The 6,162-nt window shown below is 50.7% G+C and overlaps 1 protein-coding gene across 1 annotated transcript in view; it reads left to right on the forward strand.

The window, feature by feature from the left end:
- Positions 1-90: 90 nt before the first annotated feature.
- LOC115642642 (zinc finger protein 436-like) overlaps positions 91-6,162 on the forward strand; it is a 936,374-nt gene continuing 930,302 nt past the window's right edge. Inside the window, exon 1 of the mRNA XM_030546321.1 lies at positions 91-316. The gene's annotated coding sequence lies outside the window, so the exon portion shown is untranslated. The remainder of the gene's footprint in view (positions 317-6,162) is intronic.

A 6,162-nucleotide genomic window follows, 5' to 3' on the forward strand; every position in this document is an offset into this window, starting at 1 on the left:
CTCCGCCCCCAGGAGCTCTGGGCTTTGTTCTCCCGGCCCCGCCCCCCCCAGCTGCTCCAGCCCCGGCAGCAAACGCCGCTGGAGTTCGCCCTGAGCATGCGCAGTAACAGCTGCTGAACCCCTCCCTTACCTGGGCTGGAGAGGGCGGAAGCGCCCGCGGGGCAGGCTGGGAGATGTAGTTCCCGGCTCTCCCCGGAGCAGAAGTGACGTTGAGCGGTGGGGGAGAGAACGAGCCGGGCTGCGAACGCGCGCGGGCCGCTCCGGCTCTGCCTGGCTCGCGCGGGGCCGTTGGAGCCTCTCCCGGGGCCGGAGAAGGGTTTGTACCGTTGGGCTCTGGGCATGCGCAGATCGGCCGGGGGGGGGGTCCCGCATGCGCAGAGGCCGCGTCACCCGCTGCTGCTCCCTGGCGCTGCGGGCCCGGGCGGGTCTGTGCCGGGGGGACCCGTTAACCCCTTCGTGCCCGGCCCGCTGCGGAGCTGCAGCCTCCAGGTACCGGGGCCTGGCCCCACTGGGGTCCCTGCGTGGGACCGGGCGGGGCTGGGGGCTGAGACCGAGCTGGGGGGCTGGGAAAGGGGCGGGGGGGAAATGTCTGTGCAGCCCGGACATGGCCGGGGGGGTGGGGAGCAGGTGACCCCCGAGGAGCGGGGGGAGAAAGGGGGGGGCTGAGATCCCCTCGGATTTACCGCTGCCCCCCCCGTGGGGACCCCCCTCCTCTCCCGTCCTGCCCCCTTTCTCCCTAGAGAGCAACGAGCAGCACCCAGGGTGACCCCCCCTCCCCCAACCCCTGAGAAGTTCCCTGTTCCCCTCCCCCCATTGTGCCCCATTTTCTCTGCCCTTCGCCAATGGCCAGTTCAGATCTCAGGTTTGGGGTGTTTCCCCCATTTTCACCTGCAGGGATTTGTCCTTGTGTGGGTGGGAAATGGTTCCCCCGAGTGATTTCTGACCTGGGCAGAGGCTGGGGGGGCCCTGAGACACAGAGACATCTGGAGAGGGGTCACTTTTGGCATGAAAAGTGACCTTCAGACTCCAGCCCCACTCTGTTCCCAGGGCTCCCTGCTGCCCGTGTGAATGTGAGGCAAGAAGAATCCGTCCCATTCTGTCAAGTATCAGAGGGGGTTTCCCGTGTTAGTCTGGATCTGTAAAAGCAGCAAAGAATCCTGTGGCACCTTATAGACTAACAGACGTTTTGGAGCATGAGCTTTCGTGGGTGAATACCCACTTCCTCAGATTCATGTAGTGGAAATATCCAGGGGCAGGTATATAGATGTGTGCTAGCAAGCAAGCTAGAGATAACGAGGTCAGTTCAATCAGGGAGGATGAGGCCCTGTTCTAGCAGTTGAGGTGTGAAAACCAAGAGAGGAGAAACTGGTTCTGTAATTGGCAAGCCATTCACAGTCTTTCTTTAAACCTGAGCTGATGGTGTCAAATTTGCAGATGAACTGAAGCTCAGCAGTTTCTCTTTGAAGTCTGGTCCTGAAGTTTTTTTGCTGCAGGATGGCCACCTTAAGGTCTGCTATAGTGTGGCCAGGGAGGTTGAAGTGTTCTCCTACAGGTTTTTGTATATTGCCATTCCTAATGTCTGATTTGTGTCCATTTATCCTTTTCCGTAGAGACTGTCCAGTTTGGCCGATGTACATAGCAGAGGGGCATTGCTGGCATATGATGGTGTATATTACATTGGTGGATGTGCAGGTGAATGAACCAGTGATGGTGTGGCTGATCTGGTTAGGTCCTGTGATGGTGTCGCTGGTGTAGATATGTGGGCAGAGTTGGCATCGAGGTTTGTTGCATGGATTGGTTCCTGAGCTAGAGTTATTATGGTGTGGTGTGCAGTTACTGGTGAGAATATGTTTCAGGTTGGCAGGTTGTCTGTGGGCAAGGATTGGCCTGCCACCCAAGGCCTGTGAAAGTGTGGGATCATTGTCCAGGACAGGTTGTAGATCCTTGATGATGCATTGGAGGGGGTTTAGCTGGGGGCTGTATGTGATGGCAAGTGGAGTCCTGTTGGTTTGTATGGAAGTTTGGTTATTAATGAGAGTCTCCAGCTTGGAGAGCTCTTTTTTGATGTTTTCCTGTTTGCTGTATAGGATGTTTATCAGGTGGTTCCTCAGTTTCTTTGGTAGAGTATGGCATAATCTCTCACTGTGGTCTGTGTAGTATGTAGATAGCAGTGGATTTTTTACATTTAGTCCATTGGGTATGATGTCCATCTGTTTGCATTTGGAAAGGAAGATGATATCTGTCTGTATTTGTGCAAGTTTCTTCATGAGGTTGATGGATTTCCACTCCATATGGCTAAATGCAGTGCCTTGCAAGGTGTCAAGTATCAGAGGGGTAGCCGTGTTAGTCTGGATCTGTAAAAGCAGCAAAGAATCCTTGCAGCCCAAGCCAGAATGTCGACACCACAATTAAATAGCCCCACAGCCTGAGCCATGTGAGCCCAAGTCAGCGGGCACGGGCCAGCCGCCGGTGTCTGACTGCAGTGTCGACATGCCCACAGGGACAGGCCTTGCCACAAAAAGCTCAAAGGCTAAATAGGCCAATGGTAGAAGGCGACTCTCCATTTTACAGATGGGGAAACTGAAGCTCAGAGAGCTGAAGTAATTTGCTCAAGTTTGCATGGAGAATCTGGGGCAAAACTGGAAACTGAACCCAGATTGTTTGAATTCTTGCCTCCCCCCTTAACCCCAAGCCCAGGGTGTGTGTGTGCAGTGTTGTTTTGCTCTGTGTTTGCCTTGCATTGGCTTCCAAGGGAGACTGTGGAATTTCCTTCACTGGAGGCTTTTAAGACCAGGTTAGAGATACACCAGTCTGGGAATGTCTAGGGATACTTGGTCCTGACTCATCACAGAGGGCTGGAGTAGATGACCTCTCAAGATCCCTTCCAGGCCTACACTGAAATAATTCTCTTTTGTGCTGTGCCCTGTTCTACACTGAGCTGTTTTGCATGGTGCCATTTGGAACTGGGATTGCACCATGTTGTGTTGAAGTTTTATGGTGCATTGTTTTGCCTCAGCATGTTTGGTGCTTGTGTTGCGTTGGTTTGAGTTGAGCTCTTTTTCATTGTGTAATTTTGTCGTAGGGTGTGTTAGTTTGCATTGTGCTGTTTTCTTTTCCTTTGTATTGTTATTTTATGCTGTGGTTTTTGTTGTTTCGTTTTTTTTTTCCTGAGTTTCCTGACATTATGTTGTGGTGGGTTTTACTCTGTATGTTGCGTTTTATACGTATATATTTCATAGCATCATAGAAATGTAGAGCTGGACAGGACCTCAAGATGTCATCAAGTCCAGCTCTCTCTGCAGAGTCAGGACCAAGTATATGTAGATTATCTCTGACAGAGATTTGTCCTACCTGTTCTTAAAAACTTCCAGGGAAAGAGACTCCACAGCCCCCCTTGTAAGACTGTTCCAGAGCTGAACTAGCTCAGCTCTGGTGACACCCACACAGATTTTAGTGGTGAGCAGCTCTGGAGAGAGAGGAGACCCCAGTGAGTGGGCAGCTGGGTAAAGAGACTAAAGTTGTGAGGAGAAACTCTGATGTGTGCAAGGTCACCCAGGCTGTCCGTGACAGAGCTAGAACTAGATCCCAGTTCTAGTGCCTCCATACTGCTGTTTTGGGCACTGAAGGTCTCTGCCACACTGGTGTTTTAGGCACTGGTGCAAACCCTTCGTATAGACAGAATTTGCACTAATGCACTCTGGTACTGGTGCCCATGTCCCAGTTTGGGGTGTGGGAAGACAGTGACTTCACAGAGACCTGGGGCTGGCTGACCAGTGCAGCTGGTAAGGGAGGGGCAGGAGTGAGTGCTGGAGGTATGAACCAGGAGCACAGTCTCACAAGATTGGACACTAACTTCTCCTGACCCATGACACACACACCCAGCTGTGTGCAGGGACCGCAGCTGAGCTGCCCTGCCAAGACAGCCTGTGCATCCATGGACAAACCACCTCTTCCTGCAGCCTAATACAGTGGGGTCTGATGACCTTTCCAAGCTGCGGGTGATGTGGCTCTGGCGTTAATGGGGTATGTTCTTGGCTCTGTCACTGACCTGCTTGGTGACCTTGGGGAAGTCACAGTCCCTCTCTGTTTTCCTCCTGCCTATTGTCTACTTGGCTTGTGATCTCTTTGGGGGATTGACTGTCCCTCTCTGTGTGTGCAGTGCCCAGCACAGAGGGGGTGCTGATCTCAGTCAGTTCTCTGCCATACACAGCATGATGGGGCCCTGATCTCTGTCAGCGTCTATTCAACGCAGAGCACAGTTTATAGACTCTCAGACTTCAAGGACAGAAGGGCCCATCATGATCATCTAGTTTGACCTCCCGCACATCACAGGCCACAGAACCTCATTCACCCGCTCCTGTAATAGACCCCCATCACTGGCTGAGTTAATGAAGTCCTCCAATAATTTTTTTAAAGACTTCAAATTACAAAAAAATCCACCATTCACACTAGTTTAAACCTGCAAGTGACCCAGGCCATGCCCCATGCTGCAGAGGAAGGCAAAAAACCCCAATACCCCAGGATCTCTGCCAATTTGAGTCTGGGCAAAATCCCTTCCCATCCCCAAATATGGCAGTCAGTTAGACCCTGAGCATGTGAGCAAGACCCAGCAGCCAGACACCTGGGAAATAATTTTCTGGAGTAATTCAGAGCCCTCCCCATGTAGTGTCCCATCACCGGCCTTTGGAGATCTTTGCTTTGTTGCCAGCAGTTGCAGATCAACTGCATGCCACTGTAGGCAGCCCTATCATACCATCCCCTCCTTAAAGGTATCAAGCTCAGTCTTGAAGCCAGTTCGGTTTTTTGCCCCCACTGCTTCCCTTGGGAGGCTGTTCCAAAACTTCACTCTGATGGTTAGAAACCTTCGCCTAATGTCAAGCCAAAACTTATCGATGGCCAATATCCATTTGTTCTAGTGCCAAAATTGGTGCTTAACTTAAATAGCTCCTCTCTTTCCCTGGTATTTATCCTTCTGATGTACGGATAGAGAGCAATCCTGTCTCCCCTTAGCCTTCTTTTGGTTAGGCTAAACAAGCCAAGCTCTTTAAGTCTCCTCTCATAAAGCAGATCTTTCCATTCCTCAGATCATCCTAGTAGCCCTTCTCTGCACCTGTTCCACTTTGAAATCATCCTTCGTAAACATGGGAGACCAGAATGGCCCACAGTATTTCAGATGAGGTCTCATCAGTGCCTTGTATAACAGTACTAACTCTTCCCTCTCATAGACTCTAGGACTGGAAGGGACCTCCAGATGTCATCGAGTCCAGTCCCCTGCCCTCATGGCAGGACCAAATACTGTCTAGACCATCCCTGATAGACATTTATCTAACCTACTCTTAAATATCTCCAGAGATGGAGATTCTACAACCTCCCTAGGCAATTTATTCTGTCTACTGGAAATACATCTCTACCCCAATGTAACGCAACCTGATATAACGTGAATTCAGATATAACACAGTAAAGCAGGGCTCCGGGGGAGCGGGGCTGCGCACTCCGGTGAATCAAAGTAAGTTTGATATAATGTGGTTTCACCTATAATGCAGTAAGATTTTTTAGCTCCTGAGGACAGCATTCTATCGAGGTAGAGGTGTACCTCACCTGATGCGTCCTAGGACTGCATTAAGCTACATTATTTCATGGCCACATCACATTGGCAGCTAATAATTATCCTGTGATCAACCAATACACCCAGGTCTGTCTCCTCCTCTGTCACTTCCAAATGATAAGTGCAGTGGAGCTGTAAGTTTTTTCCTGTATCAGAGGGGTAGCCGTGTTAGTCTGGATCTGTAAAAGCAGCAAAGAATCCTGTGGCACCTTATAGACTAACAGACATTTTGGAGCATGAACTTTCGTGGGTGAATACCCACTTCATCAGATGCATGTAGTGGAAATTTCCAGGGGCAGGTATATATATGCAGGCAAGCTAGAGATAATGAGGTAGTTCAATCAGGGAGGATGAGGCCCTGTTCTAGCAGTTGAGGTGTGAAAACCAAGAGAGGAGAAACTGGTTTTGTAGTTGGCAAGCCATTCACAGTCTTTGTTTAATCCTGAGGTGATGGTGTCAAATTTGCAGATGAACTGAAGTTCAGCAGTTTCTCTTTGAAGTCTGGTCCTGAAGTTTTTTTGCTGCAGGATGGCCACCTTAAGGTCTCCTATAGTGTG

Source organism: Gopherus evgoodei, unplaced genomic scaffold (genome assembly GCF_007399415.2).
Source record: "Gopherus evgoodei ecotype Sinaloan lineage unplaced genomic scaffold, rGopEvg1_v1.p scaffold_43_arrow_ctg1, whole genome shotgun sequence".
Lineage (NCBI taxonomy): Eukaryota > Metazoa > Chordata > Testudines > Testudinidae > Gopherus > Gopherus evgoodei.